This window comes from Felis catus, chromosome B3 (assembly GCF_018350175.1).
Source record: "Felis catus isolate Fca126 chromosome B3, F.catus_Fca126_mat1.0, whole genome shotgun sequence".
NCBI classification, from domain to species: domain Eukaryota; kingdom Metazoa; phylum Chordata; class Mammalia; order Carnivora; family Felidae; genus Felis; species Felis catus.
Window position 1 is genome coordinate 32,985,217 of NC_058373.1, and position 17,493 is coordinate 33,002,709.

The following is a 17,493-nucleotide window of genomic DNA, read 5'->3' on the forward strand; positions in this document are numbered from 1 at the left end:
CCACCTTTAGCTAAGTTAGGTCTTAAGGAATTTCAGTATGGAATGCCCAATATGGATTACGACTGGCTCAGATTGTGTGAGTCAGGGAGAGCTTGTGAAAGACTGTAAAGAGCATGACAAATCTGTCCTTCTAAAAGGTGCCAAGCCTGGGGAGCTTGAGGTTGGGCAGGGTTAAATGGATGGGGACTGCCCCTCCAAGGGTGGGGTAGGGTGGGTATTTCAGCCACTGAGTATTCATCAACAGCTATTAGCTGAGTCCCTATTATGTGATATCTTACACTGGGTTAGGAAAATCATGGAGATTTCATGGCCAGTCCCTGGCCTCGAGGAATTCAGTTTATTAGGACAGACAGAGCCATAAAGGTGATCTCAGCAGAGTACAGGGCAGGCAGAGAAGCGCCAGGTTGGACATCTAACTCTCACCTCTCACTGATGCTCATCTCGGCATCAGTGAAAACTTCCTGGAGAGAATATTGATAATTTGTTGAACACAGGAAACCATCTGTGTGCCCCAAAGCCAAGCCAGAAAGATCTCAGCACAGAAATTTGGCACGAAAACTCTGTATGGTCCATGGAATCTCAGAAATTTAGGATGTCCTTGACATTTCAGGGAGCAGCTAATCCCCCACATTACAAGCCAGGAGGCCTCAAAGTGGCTAAACCTTTGCAGGTCTCCGACTGAGTGGCTCTCTCTGGGTGAAGTATCCCTCCATAGGCAGGTGTGGTTAGCTAGAAGTCATGATGGCAGGGCACATGGTTTTCAAGAGTCTGGACTCACAAACACATAGGTCAATAAGCACCCACACCCTCTATCCCCAGAAATTGTAGGGCAGCCAGTGGGTTGAGACCAGAAGTAGATGAAAGTGGGCCCTGGGAAAACACCCTATTGCCTACTCTTCACACCCGGCACAGCTTCTTTCTAACTTCTTCCTAGCTCCCCACCCTGCCCAAAGGAAGAAAAATTGCTAGCCTGACGGGTCAGAGTCCAGAATGTCCATCAGGCTGCATTTTATTGGTGAGTGGGGTTACCGTACTTGAATGGCACCCATCCCGAGTTCACTTCTCTCTCTTCAACTTCCTACCTTGTGCCAAGGAAGGTCTTGGTCTTTGGGGCCTTATGGTGCTCATGCTTCCTGCTGGTATGTGGTAAGCATTTCCAGGCCATGCTGCCACCTCAGCGTGGGCCTGGCCATGTCTCTGTCTCCCTGAACGTGTGGTTGAACGAGTCAGTTAGATTGGGGCTTCCTCACTTTCTGGCACATGTACCTGCATTTACTGCCCCTGGATTTTAGATTCAAGAGGAGGGTTGGGGAAGGATGACTTCAACAATGATCCCTTCACCAGTTTCTTCATTTGAGTATCAACCATTAACAAGGCTAATAAAAAAAAATGGCATTTTTTATTCTCCTCTTGCTACTCTTCCTTATATGGGACATTAAGGAGCAGGCTGATTGGCAGGGTAGTATTTTAGCCTTCCTGGCTGTAATACCATTATAATATTTATACTGAAACTTACAACCCCAGCCTTTAATGTTCCCCTGTAAAGGGAAAGCAGAGCTTTCCACTTATGGGCACATTGGACTAGAGCCCAAAGTCCTTGGGATCCTCCCAGGCATATTGGCTCAGCCTCAGGAAACAGCAGTGAGTTTACAGATTGGGCGGCTCAGGGCCTGGGGTGAAAGTTCCAGCCTTGCCCCCAGCTCTCCAGAGGCAGTGGGCTATGCCGGGTGTTCAGCCTCTCCTGGAGCTCAGCCTCTCCTGCCACATTGTGGCATTAGTCTGGTGACATTTTCAGCTGGGAGGCCTGAGCCACCTGGTCCCAGAGAGATGGGTATGTGTAGAAAGGGGAATGAAGGGGTGAGAACCATACAGGTCTTCCTTGGACTGATCTCTGAAGAGATTCTTGCTCCTGGATTAATCCTGGCCCAAAGGGTCATGGTAGCCCAAATAATGCCCCCCACCCAAGGGTGTCCATGTCTCATCCCTGGAAACTGTGAGTATGTTAAGTTACAGGGCAAAAGGGACTTTGCAGATATAATTAGGGCTACGGATCTTAAAATGGAAAGATTATCCTGGATTATATGGGTGGGCTGAATGTAATCACATAAATCCTCAAAAGAGAAGAAACTTTCCCAGCTGAACGGAGAGATATGGCAGAAGAGAAGTCAGGGAAGATAAGACTTGAACCTCTGATGTTGGCTTTAAAGATGATGGGGGCCATGAGCCAAGGCATGTGGGTGGCTTCTGAAAGCTAAGAACCCCTGGCCAGTAGCCATCAAGGAAATGGGGACCTCAGTCCTACAAACTGCATGCAACTGGATTCTGCCAACAACCTGCGTGAGCCTGGAAGTGATCCTACCCCAGAGCCTCCAGTGAAGAGCACAGTCCCCGCTGACACCTTGAATTTAGCCTGCTGAGACCTATGTCAAACTCCAGACCTACACACTAGGACATAATAAATGGGTGTTGTGTTAAGCCCCTGTGTAGAAAACTACACAGATGTAGAAAGCTTAGAGATATTACTGAATCAGTCCATGACCATGGTCTTAGAGTGCCCTTGGCCATCTATACTTTCTTAAAGCACTGGTCGATGGGACTCCCAAAACACGAACTGTGATTCTCACAGGGTTGCTCTCTCTGCCAATCTCTTGGGGTTTCAGTTCTGATCAGAGAACTTTGCCTCTTGCTTACGCACAATTATTGTCTTAGATGATACATGGCCCCTCCTGTGGCAGTCCTGGTCTTGTTCATCTGCTAACAAATGTCTTTCTGAGGGAAGAGACCCCATATTTGACCTGAGCCTTCCAAGAAGAAAGAGTGGTCTATGGGCAGGGAATAGGTATGTCTAGTGCAGCCCTTTGGCTTTATAGCATATTGTGCCCCAAAAGGACAGAGCTGTGGCAATCAAGGGTAGCATCTTGTCTTTCGGGGTGTGGTTCTAGACCCTGAGGTCAGAAACGTCAGCTCTTCTTCCCGGAGACTGGGTCAAGTAGAATTGTGTTAATTCTGAGCTGTAAGTTTAGTCAAGGACAGGCCTAACCCTTCCTGGGGGCCCCCTGGGGACAGTGCTTGGACATCAGCGATCTAGAAGGTGGTCTTTCTCAGGGGTCAGGGAAGACCCAGTGAGCCAGGAGGATATTGTTGTAGCTGGATTTTACCCTAATCCAGCTTTGTGTTTGTCTTAATCATCCACTCTACTTAAACAAGAGGAGCAGATTCATCTGATGAACGTGGGGCTTCCCTCACCCAACTTCTCACCAAAGTGGCCAGCCTCTTCAGAAACCCAAACTCCCCTAGGGAGCAAGAGTGCTGACGATTTAGAAGGGAAATCAGGGCTCTATCCCTTCACCAAATCATTCTGGCAAATGAATAAATCAGAGAATGCAAATCATGATTAGAGTCTAGCCTTTCAACTCAAATCATATAAGAAGATCCAAGTAATAACCAAACCAACAGGGAAAAGAGTCCAGAAGATTTTGCTCATACCATTTTTAAGCAAGTGGTAGCCCCTAATAGAACTGCCCTCAATTAGAGATAAGCAAGCAGGAAAAAACACAGCAGGTAACCTATGCAAAAAAGCACCTACAAAAAAGCCCACAGCAGATAAAAGATGAATGAAGAGAATTCTTCTGAAATTTTACTCTAGGAAACAGAAGAATGGCAAAACCTTGGACTAGTGAGGAGCTGGTGCTCAGCCCTTTCATGCTCGGCTGGTGGTGACATAAATTGATCCAGCCTTTTCAGAGTGCACAAGGATGGAAAGAATGCACGTTTTAAACAAGTGCACCTTTGACCCAGCAATCCCACTTCTTGTAATTTTCCTCAAGACAATAATTGCCAACGCATACAATGATCTAAAGACAAGGATTTCATTTCAGTTTTGTTTGCAATAGTGAAAAATGGGTGTTCACCTAAATAATCATGAATAGGGCTAAATCACTGGTTAAAGAAATTGTGGCACATTTATATAGATAATATATAAATGATAATGTAAATCTTTATTTGATGACATGGAAATTTGCCTATGACACATGTAACTGAGTGCAAAAAGGGAGACAACGGAACAGCATGATCCCATTTGTATAATATTTTAATAGGTGCACAAAGAGAGCTGTCTGGAAGGATGTTCACCCCAACAGTTGTATTTTACTTTATTCTTTGTATATTTCAATATTTATAATGAGCATGAATTTTATCAGAATAAATCTCTTTTCAAAACAAAGGAAGAAAAAACGTGGTAGAATTCACTCCATCTACCAGATGTGATGAGATCCAGCGTTGACAAGTGGAAAATGGCAGTTACTGTGGGGAATCATAAAGAATGACATAAGCATATGTTAAACAATCTATTTCAATTTAAAACATGTAGATGAACACCCATTCACTGTTTTTTTTGATTTAAGGAAAGACATTTCATTTTTCTGTGTCATAAACCTCAATCTGAGTGCAGGATTCTTCTAGATCTTTCTCCCTAACATTTGTCTATATTTAATTTGATACTGATTTTAAACTTACCTTTATCGAGTCAAGATTCATTCTGTTATTCCTCTTCCTTGCTCACATCTAGATTAAGAACAGAAAAGTTGGAAACTTGCTTTCTCAACTTTCTCTTTAGCATGGGTGGCCATTTAACAAAATTCTGGTCAATGAGGCATTGGCAGTCTACTGAGGGTTTCTGGGATTGTCTTAGCTTTCAGCTTCCATTTTAGCTGTCCAGTCAGTTACGAACATTTTATTCCGTTGTTCCTATTTCTTTACTTCTTATACCACTGGACCTGGGCATTGCTGGCTTTGCCAGGCATCGCTGTAAATTCTGTAGGACTCCTTCACTCCACTGCATTAATTGGAAACGGGCATTGCATCTGCTGGGCACTGCTGTAGTGTGCATGCATGATTGCTGCTGCTCCTGAACGCTGCCCCCTCTGCCATGTGTTGCTGCCACTACCATCAACACCACTGCCAACATCCCAGACCTCAAGGTGTTAAAGCTGTATAGAGGTCTACAGTAAAATGGGGAGAAAGTGAGAAAGTGCTTCTACCCCTTGATACACCACACTCTGTTAAAGGATCGATACCCAAGTGAGGGCTGCTCATACCCTTCTGCATCCCTGAGTATCTAGCAAAAGAGTCCTTGCCTTTTAACTTACACTGTTGCTGTGACCCGAGCCACGGGAGACTGGCTGGGCAGGTGCGAGCGATGGGTACCCAGCTATATTTGGAATTTCTTCTCCTCCCTAAAATCCAAGGCTCTATTAATGAACCAGCTTGGTATACTTGACTCCTGCTGAGTGAATTCTCTCCGAGCAGACTCTTCAACCCCTCATGCTCCTCACAAACTCTCTAGATGTGTTTGGAATTTATTGGTGAGGACACTTACACCAAAGTGGTACCTCCCATTGCAGGTGTTGGGTGGGGGGAAGGCAGGAGGGAAGCAGGTTAAGATTCCTAGGTGTTTTTACTTTTAAATAAATAAGTCTTATTTTATAACAATAAAATGAATACGTACTTTAATGAAAAAATATAAAATACATAGACAGAAAGACACCATGAAGAAAATGAAACCCACTTATAATCCCACTACTTAGAAATAATCATGAGTAATGTCCTGATGGTTTGCACTCCCCCATTGTTTCACACTGTTAAGATCACCCTGTTTATATAATTTTACAGGCTGTTTTTTAATGACTCACCATTTATCATAAGCATTCTCCCTTGACACTAAATATTATTTATGAGCAATCTTTAATGGTTACATATTATCAAGTGGTATACGTAATAGTCAGGAGTCTTTTGATTGAAAGTCACAGAAACCTACTCAAGCAAGTATAAATTTTTCTTTAATGTAAGACGTTTGTAATGAGGATTCAGGGATGTTTCCTGGAAACTAGAGGCACAAATGCAGCCAGACCTCAGGACTAGGTTATGAATAGACACAAGACCTAGAGCAAAGGGAAACCAGGAAGCCCCTCCCTTCAACTTGCTATTGTTTCCTTCTGTACTTCTCCTCCAGTGTCCCCTGTTTTTTTTTTTTAATTTTTTTTTCAACGTTTATTTATTTTTGGGACAGAAAGAGACAGAGCATGAACGGGGGAGGGGCAGAGAGAGAGGGAGACACAGAATCGGAAACAGGCTACAGGCTCCAGGCTCCGAGCCATCAGCCCAGAGCCCGACGCGGGGCTGGAACTCACGGACCGCGAGATCGTGACCTGGCTGAAGTCGGACGCTTAACCGACTGCGCCACCCAGGCGCCCCAAGTGTCCCCTGTTTTTATAGACTGGCTTTTACAGGAACGTGGCCCTTGACTGCTCCTGAGTTTACATATCCAGGAGCTCCAGAGAGAAGCTGATCCCCCACAGTTCTAGTTTCAGTTATTTGGGAAGATGCGCCGATTGGCCCAGTTTTGATCAGGTGCTGACTTTGATCCAATTAACAATGGGAAGAGGGACCAGGGTCATTTGGTAGGAAGCTGGCTCTTCCTATTGAAATGAATGAGAAGGGTGAATAGTGAAAGCTGAAGGGGATTCCAGAATGCTGAGACAGGCAGTCGGTCAGACAACCTGTGTGGATATAGGTTACCCTATAGACAGAGGTTCTATAGCTTACCAAACTGTTTCCTCAGTTGTATTAATCCACACCTGCACGTAGATTCTGAGTTGGGGCTGAGGGGTACATTACCTCACCCCAATCCCCAAGAACATACAGTTTCCAGCTCCTGCCTACCCAAGATACCAACTTACTCTTATAGATGGGTGTTAGTGGATCTGACAGACAGAACTCTTCTAACTTATCAACTCACCTCCAGACCCAGGCAGGAAGATTTCGTGTGCAGCTCTCCCTTCCTGGCAAAGCTTCAATTTGTCCATAACACGAGAAGCCTTCCATTCAGTAGAGTTAATGACTGGTAAAGTTTAACAAAGTAAAGGAAATACATCTTTCCACCACGAATAACCAGTCCGCTGCAGGGGCTAATTGTGTCGGAAATAAGGCTTAGATTTTCAAAGGAGTTGGATGGTTTTATGATCATTAATAACATTCACAGTTATGCATGTGTGGATTTCATATTTCATGGTATAGGCTGGTTTCCTGGAGGGGTCAGAAAGCCTATTTTCTAGAATTACACTAGTGGGTAGGTCCATTGTCAAAGACTTTTACCTTCTTCTGAAGCATTGATTGTTGGCCACTGACTTGATGAAACGATAAGAAATGAAACAACAAAGCCCTATGTATTTATACATTCTTGGGCTTGTTTCCAAGGTCTCACCAACTTACTATGAACCTTGGGAAAAGCTCTGGCTCGGTGGTCCTAGCTCCAGGCTGGGAGCAGGCAAGGGCAGGTATTGAGGCCAGTGTCTATGGATGCCGTTCTGATTTCCACAGATTGACAAGTAAGGGAATTTTTGGCCTCATACAGGAAGGAATCTTTCCCTGCCCCATCCGTAAGCTCCAGGGGCAAGGACTGGCTCGTGTATCAGTGCCTTTGCTACATGGGAGGCTGGCAAATGCAGCCCTCAGGTTCCCTCCTTGACACCTTCCTGTACTGGAAGGCTGGCTTGGGCAGCAAGAAAATATTTCTGTTGGGTGGGCAGCCATGAGTGTCTTCCACCCTACTGTGCACAAAGCCTGATGTTAGGCTTCATGGTGAGATCCCAAACAAGTACAAACTGTGGTTTCTACGTGCAGGGAACCCAGTATCTGTTAAGTGCAATCAAAATAATAGTGCTGACTCTGTGTTAGAAAAGAAGCAAAAAGATGAAGAGACCAGTATGTGCTGCAATAGTCTGAACAGACTTTGGGAGGTGGTGGGGGTGTAGCAAGAGCCTGGAATGGATGGTGGGATTTTAAAACTGGAGGGCATTCCAAACTGGGGAAGCATGCATGGGCTAAGACAATGGAGCACGAAGACAAGACTACTGTATACCCAGGGCACCACAGGATGCAGGCAGCTGGCTGGGTGCCGGAGGCTCCCTGGGCCAGCCTGGAAGGAGGCTGTCCTCAGAGAGCAGCTCTAGGCCTCAGGGCCCTGAACAGTGGGGCAGAGAATCTGTATCTCTGAGTGCAGAGGTCTCTTGAGCAAAAAGGTGAGCTGACCAATGGCAGGGCTGTTTTAGGAAGATGAATCTCAAAGTATAGTATAGGGCTAGAGGAGAGAGAGTGCCTTCAAGAGATAGGTTAAGAGTCTGTTGCAGTGATCCAGGTACAAGGGGGGCAAAAATCCCTGTGCCATGTCCTGGAACTGCAAGGCCAGGGTTGCAGATGAGAAATAAGGCTTCTGGTTAGGGTCAGGGGTAGGAAACTTCAAGGGACAGACAGGGCTAACTGGTTATTCAGGAGGTCTGAGCCTGGGAGGAACAGCCTTGGGGAGGAGCCAAGGGAAATCCCAAGATGTATCGACCCTATGATAGTACTATGGGACCAGAGAAGTGTGTAGCTTGGGAGAGCTGCCATGAGACCCTGGACTTTGGGGACAGCCTCAGGATGGCAGCAGAGGAGACTCCTGCACTGCTCAAAATCCAGTGTTCCTGAGGTAGACTTGCTAGGAGACCTCCTTGGAGCGTCTGCGGGCTCAGCCAAAGGAGTGAATCGGGACTGGTTGACCATCAGACCAGGGCAGTGGCCTTGTAGTACAAGAGGATAGGAGGTATCTTGAGTCTCTCCCCTCTGGACACATCGTAGGACGGAGTACAGAAACATAGCCTCTCAAAAGGAAACCATCCACCAGGTATCACAGTGGACCCACAACAACCTCTAAGAAAGACCCTTAGTTATAATGAAGGGAAAGGGGACCCAGAGAGCAGGGGGGCTCTGACAAGCAACCACTCAGAAAATAAGTCTCCCTGCTGCCTTTCCAGCTCTTATCCACCAGAGTGGGTGCTGGAAGGTTGAGCCTGTGTTTGCCAGCTCAGACCCCATTCTGCCAAGAGACTCACCGGTCCAGTAGAGTAAGCAACTGGCTTCTCTTTCTTAAATCCCATGTTGCTCTGGATAGGAGTTTCCCCTCTCTCTTGGCATCCTGCCAGGACTTCATGCTGGGGCAGCCAGAACCAGGCCTCCTGGGACCCACAGAGATCATGGGTCACATTAAGGACCACAGCTGTACTGAGAAGTGGTGACCAGCTCCCTGGCCTATGAGCCTTTGGGGCGCCATCCCTTCTCTTGAGGAGTCTGGTTCTTGTCACTGTGCGTGTCCAGAGACTTCTCTTAGGCTCCACGTGGCCTGCCCTTGGCCCAGCATTTGGGAGAGAGGGGGCTTAGATACCCCCTTTGGGCACACAGCTCACCATGGCACTCAGAATTCCTGGCTGGAACTTGGCATAATCAATGTATTCATAAGCTTTAATAATAAGACCAGGAAATTGGAGCACACTGGCTTTCAACGCTGGTTACACATTGTAATCACCTGTAATCACCTGTAAACACAAAGTACTTTGTGTTTTTAAATTCTGATGCCTAGACCCCTCTCCCAGAGATTCTGATTTCCTTGGTCTAGGATGTGCCTGAGCACCAGGATTTTTAAGACCACTGTGCAGCCAAGAATGAGAACACCTGAATTAGAGAGACTGAGAGAAAAGCACTTTATCTACCATGAGCCCAGGTGATTAATCAGGGCAACCATCCTCCATGTGGTGGCCCAGTAACCTGTGCTCCGCCATCTTTTGGCCCTGCCAGCCTAACACAAGGCTGGTGGTGGTTCCCTAAGATCACTGCAGCAGGGAAAGAGAACATTGGAAGGTCTCCCACCATCAATTAAATGCCTCGGTCTAGAAGCGACCCATGCCACTTCCATTGACAACCAGTGACCAGAGATGGTCACACAGCTGTGCCTAACTGATGGGAAGCTGAGAAGGATCATCCTTCTGGTGCCGAAAGAGAGCAGAGCTGGGTCTGGGTGAGCACCAGAAGTACTCCCCCACAGAGGGCCTCTCTAATCACACAGGCACCATGCAGGGGCTCCGTGCTCAACAAATAGAGAAAAATGGGGGCAGGGGACGCCCAGAGAGAGTAAGGAGGAAAGAAGAAGAGAGAAGCATGGTAGAAATCTATAGAAAGAAATTAGATCCAGAACCCAAAACCAGAAGGCCCCAGGGCACAGCCAGTGGTGTGTGGGAGCTGGCTCACATACTAGTTCATGAGAGTCAATTGCTAAATATTCAGGGGTTTAGCAAACTAGTTAAACACTGATAATTAAAAATTATGTAAGCTTAGTGGGGTACCTGGGTGGCTCAGTGGGTTAAGCATCTGACTCTTGATTTTAGCTCAGGGCATGATCTCATGGTTCGTGGGATTGAGCCCTGCATCAGGCTCTGTGCCGATGGCAAGGAGCCTACTTGGGATTCTCTCTCTCCTCTCTTTCTGCCCCTCTCACCCCACAAATAAATACATAAACCTTAAAAATATTTTAAAAATTTAAAAATTGCATAAGCTTATAATTAAACTATGTCAAAGACAAAGGTCACAAATACTCAAAATACATCACTTCCTAATTCTCTGACGATATTTCACTATTATCTATGTTCTTGGAGTTATTTCCATCTATTACAGAGCGTGGCATGCTACTGAACACCTCTTCCCAACTCCATCCAGAGACATGATTTGGCAGTTGGTAAGAGATTTTAGTCCATGGCAGTCAGCAAATGCTACAAATCAGAGCTTCTGTCCACGAAAGAACTGGTGGTTGAACATTTATCAGCCTGGGTCCAGCCTTCCTTCCCCAGTGCATCTAAACTGGGAGGTTCTGTGAAGCCAGTAAGTGTGCTCTGTCCTCTCCAGAGCAGTGCTGGGGCAAGAAATTTCCATTTGTCACCAGTGACTGGTTGAAAGCAGGGAGTTTAGGGAGTACTGATGGGTGAGCATTTCCATTTGGAGAGCCTATGGGAATGGGCTGCGGGGTCAGCAACCCTAAATGGTAGCATTTTGCAAATACAGACGTTCCCTTCCATGTGTGCAAAGCGTGACCCTCACTCAGAAGCCTAAACCATTGTTTGCTTCCAAGGAACCAAAGGCTGGTGCTGAATAGTAATAATCACCTGCCAGGAGCCTATTGACCAGGAGGACTGCCTGCTGCCTGTAACTCCTGGTAACAGGGAGCCCTTCGAGAGCCATCTCTGTGCTGGCTCCATAATGCGATGGTGGTGTCTTTCTCTCTTGAAGCATTTTTACTGGATCTCTAAGACAGTAGCTGCCGGAATTGAAGCCAGCGCTGGCAACATGAACCACGAGAGGCCCGAGTTTATTTGGCCAACTCAGAATCTAGCTGTATGCACATGGGGCTTGTTTTTATAGCCGCTGTAAAAATTCTCCTTACACTTGCTACTTCACTTTCCCCTGAAGCCCAGGGCCCTCTCTCCTCCCCCTTCGTACCCAGCTCAGCCATTACCGGCCACTTACCCTCCAGTGTTCAGGGCCCCTTTTAAAGCACTATTAGATGTCTGGATGGTTTATGGATCTCTGGGCTTCTGACTCCATGGACCGCATCACTCTAAAAGCTGGACCATCAGACACAGTTGCAGAGGGAAACGTTGGAGGGGGTGGTGCGTGAGTTTAGTCTCTAATGTGTGAATGTATTACACCAAATGGATGGAAATGCTACACTGGCAATTTTTGCTTCTTTATAGGCTTCTGATTTTTAAAAATCAATTAGCATGTTTTTACTTATATTAACTCAGCCTCAGGATCTTCACATTTTGGAATCACTGCTACTCCAGTGGCCAATTAAGCTTGTTCGAACCTCCATCCCACATACCATAGAACATTTACTGCTCTTCCCAGAATTTACGAGGGATCCCAAGACGTTTCACGTTCTCCTGGTTACCTCACCTCAAATTCTTGATCCCTCTGAATTCCTGAGACTCCCTTGTCACCACAGTAACCATTTTACATTCTCTTTTATTTTCTAAAACTCTACTGTCAGAATGTTCTACACGTAGCAGACTTGTTAGTCTAAAGGCTTGGGGAACTAAGGGGTCTATGGGATAATACTGAGCAGGAAGCCTCTGGGATCTTAAAGGCCTGGACCATACCCACCACCGGGCTGTCCCATGGCCAGTCTTCTCAGTGGGCTCCAACACCGGCCATTCCTTGGGCCTGCTCTCTCTCTCTCTCTCTCTCTCTCTCTCTCTCTCTCCCTCTCTCACTCACTCACTCTCCCCTTTCTAGATCTTTCTCCCATTCCAGGGCCTTGGAGACTCTCTCTGGCAAATCTTTTCACAGGAATCTAGCCTTTTTTGGTTTCAATTTTCTTCCATTTAGACAGTCTTGTTTAGAACCAAAGAGCCCACTAAGGAATGCCCTAATCAATAGGGGCACCCACCCCAGCCAGCCGTCCTGGGCTGACACCCCTCGCAGCACGAAGTGCTGTTGTTTTGAAGTTGTTTTGACATGTTTGGTTTTTAAATTTTTCCCTAAGAAGTACCTGAAAACATCCTTGCTACAAAAAATTCAAACCACACAGACCACACTTTCCACTCCCTCCTACAAGCCTGCCCCTCCTGGGGAGAGGACCGCTGTTGTTCTAGGCCCTTTTCAATGTGTTTATGTGCATATGGAAATAGATACAGTTTTGCTCCTGTGCAAAATCTATTTATAAATTCATCATGTGTGTTTTGTTCTACAGTTGCTGTTTTATTGATAACAACCCATCTTTTAGATGTGTCCATGATAGCATCATTCAGATACAGGAATGTTCCGTTAGGAAACCACCTACATGCCCATACGTAGGGAGATAGTGAATTGTGCTTTATGAGGATCTGGAACCTCTGTGCAGAAGGGAGTCACCCCACAGCCAGCAGATAGGACTGAAGGGAGGCAGGTAAGAGTGTATCACAACCCTCTGCCCCGTGCTAGATTTCTATGCTGAGCCCCAGTGTCCTTCCAAAGACTTGGACCTGGCCCCGCTGGCTTAGCTCTGGAGGGAAGTACAGAACCACCTCTTTCTCCTTCACTGACCTTGAGCACAAACCCAAGAGACCTTTGGACTTAAAAGCTTCACTGCTGCTCACTGTGGAGACCCAGACCTGGGGCCAAAACTGCCAGCATGCACAAATGCTCATGGTCCTTGGTCTGTAGTTCCTGACTTCCTCTGGGATGGCGGCTCCTGGGAGGGCGGTTGCCCCAACCCCAGCTAGAGTTTCTCTTCATGATCAAGCCTTATGGTCAGCACAAAAGATCAAGTGGGCAGTTTGCATCCCTGAGGCCCACAGGACTGAGCCATCCTGGGTGCCCCAGCCCAGCCCAGTCTGGAGTGACTACCTCAGGGATGTTTTCTCAGGGCCCACTGAACTCGAATCTGTGGGCCGGGTTTTGTGCTGGATATAAATCCGAGCAGGCTGCTGGGCAGGAAACAGGAGCAGCAGCCCAGTGTGTGACTGGGCCAGGCTGGAGCCCGTGTCTGTGGAGCGTGGAAGGCTCGGGACTTGTGCCTGACCCAGGGAGGACTCTCCAGCTTTCTCCCTGGGGCTTGGGAAACAGCCCATGGGAACACCTCTTAAGAGCAGCACCAGGGGAGGAGCAGGGACGAGCCTCCAGAGCTGGTCACATTTGGTGGTATACTTGCAACGGTGGCCCAACCTGATGCTCAACCAGAGTAGAGCCCAGATGATTGGTAGAAAGGACGACAAACATTCAAGAAGACTGAAGGCACACTGTAGATGCACAGGAATGATCCACCAGAGAAGGGAAGCCTCCTTCACACCCTTCCTCTTGTAGCCCCTGCCCTGTTGGGCCCTCAGTGCATCTACCCCCTGTGCTTAGCACACTGGATGATGACTATGTGTTAGACAGTGCCAGGTCGTGACCTCCTTCCTCACTGGACTGCTGTGAAAAGGGGGTAGAGAACTGTAGCTCAGTGCCAAGGTCATGAGTGGCCTCCATTGTTGCTCTTTCTGCAAGGACCACGTGTGCTGGGGCCCCAAGGAGCAAGCATGGCTTATGGAACCACTGGTGGTGGTCCCGATGCCCAGCGCAGGCTCCAAAATGGCGTGCTCCCTGACCTGCAGGCATGAGTGGAATCAGTGTCTGCAGCTGAGGAAGCTGGGGGTGGCAGTAATGTAGGATGAAATCCACACCGCTTTGACTTCCTGGCAACAGACCCAGACACCCAGCCATTCTTGCTTTATGCCTGGCACATGACCTCTCAGGACTAGCTCTGTGTTACCTAGAGGTGATAGACATGTTATCATAGAGGTTCCAAGCCCAGATATCACTTTCTCAGAGAGGCCTTTCCTCATCCACCTAAAAAACACTTAGCTCAGGGTGTCTGAGTGGCTCAGTTGGTTGAGCATCCGACTTTGGCCCGGGTCATGATCTCACGGTTGTGAGTTCAAGCCCTACATTGGGCTCTGTGCTGACAGCACAGGGCCTGGAGCCTGCTTCAGATTCTGTGTCTCCTTCTCTTTCTCTGCCCCTTCCCCTCTCATGCTCTCTCTCTCTCTCTCTCTCTCAAAAATAAATAAAAACATTAAAAAAAACCCACTTAGTTCACCTCCTAGTTACTCTGTATTACATTAACCTGTTTCATTTTTTTTCCATGTTACTTAGAACCACCTGAAGTGATTGATTGATATGTGCAGTGTGTGTCTCCCTAACTAGGAGACAAACTCCATGGGGGTAGGGGGTTTACCCGTCTTATCCCCACTCATAACCCCAGAGCCTGGTACATGCTATTGCAGATGAGGAAGTGGAGAATGAATGTGGAAGAGTAGGGGCAACCAATTAAAGTCCACCCCAATATCCAGGAACAGGAATCCACCCTCACCAGTGAGTTCTGGTCAGATCTGGGCCAGGACCTCCCACCAAGGCCTTTTTTTAAGAGTCCTATTGACTCTTGGGATGCCTGGGTGGTTTAGTCGGTTAAGCATTCGACTCTTGATTTTGGCTCAGGTCATATTTTCACAGTTGGGTTTGCGGGTTCAAGCCCCATGTTGGGCTATGCACTGACAGTGCAGAGCCTGCTTGGGATCCTCTCTCTCTCCTTCTCTGTCTGCCCCTCTCCTGCTTATGCTCTCTCTCAAAATAAATAAACATTTTTAAAAATTGAAGAGTACTGGGGCACCTGGGTGGCTCAGTCGGTTGAGCGTCCGACTTTGGCTCAGGTCATGATCTCATGGTTCGTGAGTTAGAGCCCCACATTGGGCTCCGTGCTGACAGCTCGGAACCTGGAGCCTGTTTCAAGTTCTGTGTCTCCCTTTCTTTCTTTGCCCCTCCCCTGCTCATGTTTTTTCTCTCTCTCTCTCTTTCAAAAATAAATAAACAATAAAAAAATTTTTTTAGTTGAAGAGTATTATCAACTCATCTGACAGAACTGCAAGTACACATTTTAACCCAAAGAGAGAGGAAAAACTGGGGAAATGAGGATGGGCTGTTGGGGTGATGATTTGGAACTTGTGCTATTTTTCACACACCCACAACAAACAAAAAAATTTGAAAACTTCTGTTCAAGATGACCCTGTTCTCTCCTTAACTGGCCTTGGCATTGGCGATATCAGCCTCAGCCCCAGCTGGAAGCGGAAGAGCTCCATGTGGGCCTGGCCCGGCTGGTGAGTTCCTGAATTCAGTGGAGGGAGACTGTTGGGGGTGGGCAGAACTTAGGAAATTTCCCGCAGACTCCTGAGCTTGTTTGGTCTAAATAAAAATAATAAACACAGAAAACAAAAGAAGAAGTTCAGTAAGTTTTTTTTCTTTCCTCACGTCCCCACCTTCTTGAGGTCACTCCTGCCGTGTTGTCAGGTACCCAGTAGGGACGGCATGGAAGACACAGGAAGTGCCCAGGCAATGCAAATGCCCTCTGGGTTTCAGCACTTCTTCTATTCTGATTTTACCAGGCCTTCCTTTCCCATGGCAGGCCCCTCCATGGGGGTTTGGGGGGCTGCTCTATAAAGAGCAAGATTCTGTTTCTGTTTATAATTGAAGGCTGGCGTGCAACCCAAAGGAAGGAGATATTAATCACCACAAAAGGATGTAGATTGCCCCTCTGAGCTTTGTAAATTCCACACCACCTCTCGCTCACTGCCGTGGGCCTCAGTTTACGGTGTGCCCTGCCAGAAATGAAAACCTTTCATCAGTGGAGAAGCAGGGCCTGGCTGCTGCTGTGTTTGGGCTACAGAACTGAGGTGGAAAGTGTTATTTTAGGGTGTTGCCAAGAGCCAGGGCTGTGATTTGAGCAGCAAACTCAATTATACTCACCTTTTCGCTTTTTGGAAACAAGAAATAACATTTAGGCCATAATTTATCCTGTTGATATTTTATTTATGTATTTATTTGGGTCGGGAGAGGTAATTTAAGTTAAATTCATTCAGTCAGTGGACTCTGAGTTATGGGAAGAAGAAAAATAAACTTTCTGTTACTGGAGGGATTTTGTGTATAAACACACACAAATGCACATGCACGCACACATGCGCACACGCACACGCACACACACACACACACACACACACACACACCAAGTCAAACAGGCATGCATAGCTAGTCATTTAGGATGAAAACTCACTCTGTAAGTTGCCGGAGGAAGTTCTTTAAAATAATAGACACAATTTAAATCTAAATGTTCAAACATTTTCCCACAAGATAAAATCAAAGTATAATAAAGTGGTACAATTATATGTGGCTAGAACATCCGGAAACTTGGTCTTTAGTTCTACAAGTTGTTTATGAGCACCTACCGTAAGCCAGGTCCCATGTAGCCACTGATTCTACTGAGCATGGAGAATATGGACCCGAACTAGCTCAACTTATGTCCAGGGGGCCAGACAAGGAAATGTATTGGATCTCACATGAGAGGTTGGCAGTAGGAAGCAAGTGAACTAAGGAGCTTGTAGAGAGAACTACCAGATACTGCCTGAACCAATAGAAAATGCATGCCAGCAAGTATCACCAACTGATGAGAAAAACTACGATATTCAAAAACAAGCATTTTTTGAATGAATGAATGAATGAATGAATGAAGAGCCTGATTCTAAGGTGGTAGAATAGGACACCCAGCTAGTGGCCTGGCCTGCTGGGACGGGCCACTTTCTGAGATGAAGGCAGGGCCACCAGCTCACAAACAACATGACTTCTCAGAGAGATCCCATGCAGACCTAGGATTCCAGACATTTCTCTACTCATAAATGTGTTCTTTCTAGCCATTAAAAGAAATACAGAAAATAGGGGTGGGGGATGAAATATAGAAACCTCAAGTTCAGAAATCTTTTGGACGGAGGAATCTTACGTCTCAGCACAAAGTCACAGCTCGGCCACTGCATGCCGTAGCACGTGTGCACAAGGGGAAGAGCGTTCCTGAAAAGCGAAGCTGTGGGCAGCTGGTGCGAGCAGGCTCTGAGTTGTAGGAATTCATTTCTTGCATCCAATCCACGCTTTAGGCTTGAGTTATGTGGACGGGCTCATCGGATCTGACAACTCAGCTTGTCACCATCTGAAGGAAACAGCCTGATGTTGGAGGGTTCTGTGACTCGGTATCCTCCAATTCTCTTTCCTCTGTTTTCTGTTCATCGTGAGTTGGCA

General features: G+C 46.8%; 1 long non-coding RNA gene across 3 annotated transcripts; it reads right to left on the reverse strand.

The window, feature by feature from the left end:
• Positions 1–4,072: 4,072 nt before the first annotated feature.
• Positions 4,073–11,853, reverse strand: LOC109500582. 3 transcript variants are annotated; one of them, XR_006599020.1, is made up of 5 exons: positions 11,741–11,826; positions 11,386–11,483; positions 6,797–6,898; positions 4,516–4,563; positions 4,073–4,302 (listed from the first exon to the last, which is right to left on the reverse strand). It is a non-coding gene; the product is annotated as an uncharacterized LOC109500582 (long non-coding RNA). The 3 variants fall into 3 exon arrangements; XR_002743335.2 differs by lacking the exon at positions 11,386–11,483 and having other exon boundaries at positions 11,741–11,853; XR_002158219.3 differs by having other exon boundaries at positions 11,386–11,820.
• Between the last annotated feature and the right edge of the window lie 5,640 nt (positions 11,854–17,493).